The sequence below is a fragment of the Physeter macrocephalus genome, chromosome 9, assembly GCF_002837175.3.
Source record: "Physeter macrocephalus isolate SW-GA chromosome 9, ASM283717v5, whole genome shotgun sequence".
NCBI lineage: Eukaryota > Metazoa > Chordata > Mammalia > Artiodactyla > Physeteridae > Physeter > Physeter macrocephalus.
The window spans coordinates 23373050-23375701 of NC_041222.1; positions in this window are offsets into that span (position 1 = coordinate 23373050).

The window sequence follows — 2652 nt, forward strand, 5'->3', positions numbered from 1 at the left end:
CAGCAAGGATCTCATTCAGATTCGATGGAGAAATCAAAAGCTTCACAGAAAAGCAAAAGCTAAGAGAATTCAGCACCACCAAAATAGCTCTAAACAAATGCTAAAGGAACTTCTCTAAGTGGGAAACACAAGAGAAGAAAAGGACATATAAAAACAAACCCATAAAAATTAAGAGAATAGTAATAGGAACATACATATCAATAATTACCTTAAACGTGAATGGATTAAATGCTCCAATCAAAAGAAACAGGCTTGCTGAATGGATACAAAAACAGAAAATTAATAAGGAAACACAAGCTTTAAATTACACAATAGACCAGATAGATTTAACTGATATTTATATGACATTCCATTCAAAAAAGGCAGATTACACTTTCGTCTCAGTGAACATACATATCAATAATTACCTTAAACGTGAATGGATTAAATGCTACAATCAAAAGAAACAGGCTTGCTGAATGGATACAAAAACAAGAACCATATATATGTTGTCTACAAGAGACCCACTTAGACCTAGAGACACAGATGGATAGAAAGTGAAGGGATGGAAAAAGATATTCCATGCAAATGGAAATCAAAAGAACGCTGGAGTAGCAATACTCATATCACATAAAATAGACTTTAAAATAGTGTTACAAGAAACAAGGAAGGGCACTACATAATGATCAAGGGATCATTCCAAGAAGAAGATATAACAATTATAAATATATATGCATCCAACACAGGAGCACCTCAATACATAAGGCAACTGCTAACAGATATAAAAGAGGAAGTTGACAGTAACACAATAATAGTGGGGAACTTTAACACCTGACTTACACCAAAGGACAGATCATCCAAACAGAAAATTAATAAGGAAACACAAGCTTTAAATTACACAATAGACCAGATAGATTTAACTGATATTTATATGACATTCCATTCAAAAAAGGCAGATTACACTTTCGTCTCAGTGCACAGGGAACATTCTCCAGGACAGATCACATCTTGGGTCACAAATCAAGCCTCGGGAAATTTAAGAAAATTGAAATCATATCAAGCACCTTTTCTGACCACAACACTATGAGATTAGAAATGAATTACAGGGAAAAAAGATAAAAAACACAGACACATGGAGGCTAAACAATATGTTATGAAATAACCAAGAGATAACTGAAGAAATCAAAGAGGAAATCAAAAAATACCGAGAGACAAATGACAACAAAAACACGAAGAGAGAAAAAAACCTATGGGATGCAGCAAAAGCATTTGAAATGAAAAAGGAGAAGTTACAATAGACACCACAGAAATACAAAGCATCCTATGAGACTACTACAAGCAACCCTATGCCAATAAAATGGAAAACCTAGAAGAAATGGACAAATACTTAGAAAGGTGTAACCTTCCAAAAGAAAGAAGAACATAACCCAAAGTTAGTAGAAGGAAAGAAATCATAAATATCAGAGCTGAAATGAATGAAATAGAAACAAGAAAACAAGAGCAAAAATCAATAAAACTAAAAGCTGGTGAAGAAATAGAAAATATCAACAGAGCAATCACAAGTAATGAAATTGAAACTGTTATTAAAAATCTTTCAACAAACAGAAGTCCAGCACCAGATGGCTTCACAGGTGAATTCTATCAAACATTTAGAGAAGAGTTAACACCTATCCTTCTCAAACTCTTCCAAAAATTTGCAGAGGAAGGAACACTCCCAACTCATTCTATGAGGCCACCATCACCCTGATAACAAAACCAGACAAAGATCCTACAAAAAAAAAAAGAAAATTACTGACCAATATCACTGATGAATATAGATGTAAAAATCCTCAAGAAAATACTAGCAAACAGATTCCAACAACACATTAAAAGGATCATACACCATGATCAAGTGGGATTTATCCCAGGAATGCAAGGATTCTTCAATACATGCAAATCAATCAATGTGATAAACTATATTAACAAATTGTAGAATAAAAACCATATGATCATCTCAATAGATGCAGAAGAAGCTTTTGCCAAAATTCAACACCCATTTATTATAAAACCTCTCGAGAAAGTGGGCATAGAGGAAACCTACCTCAACATAATAAAGGCCATATACGACAATCCCACAGCAAACATCATTCTCAATGGTGAAAAAGTGAAAGCATTTCCTCTAAGATCAGGAACAAAACAATGATGTCCACTCTCACCACTATTATTCAACATAGTTTTGGAAGTCCTGGCCACAGCAATCAAAGAAGAAAAGAAATAAAAGGAATACAATTTGGAAAAGAAGTAAAACTGTCACTGTAGATGAAATGATACTATACATAGGGAATCCTACAGATGCTACCAGAAAACTATTAGAGCTAATCAATGTATTTGGTAAAGTAGCAGGATGCAAAATTAATGCACAGAAATCTCTTGCATTCCTACACACTAAAAACGAAAGATCAGAAAGAGAAATTAAGGAAACAATCCCATTTACCACTGCAACAAAAAGAATAAAGTACCTAGGAATAAACCTACCTAGGGAGACAAAAGACCTGTATGCAGAAAACTATAAGACACTGATGAAAGATATTAAAGATGATAAACAAATGGAGAGATATGCCATGTTCTTGAATTGGAAGAGTCAACATTGTGAAAATGACTACACTACCCAAAGCAATCTACAGATTCAATGCA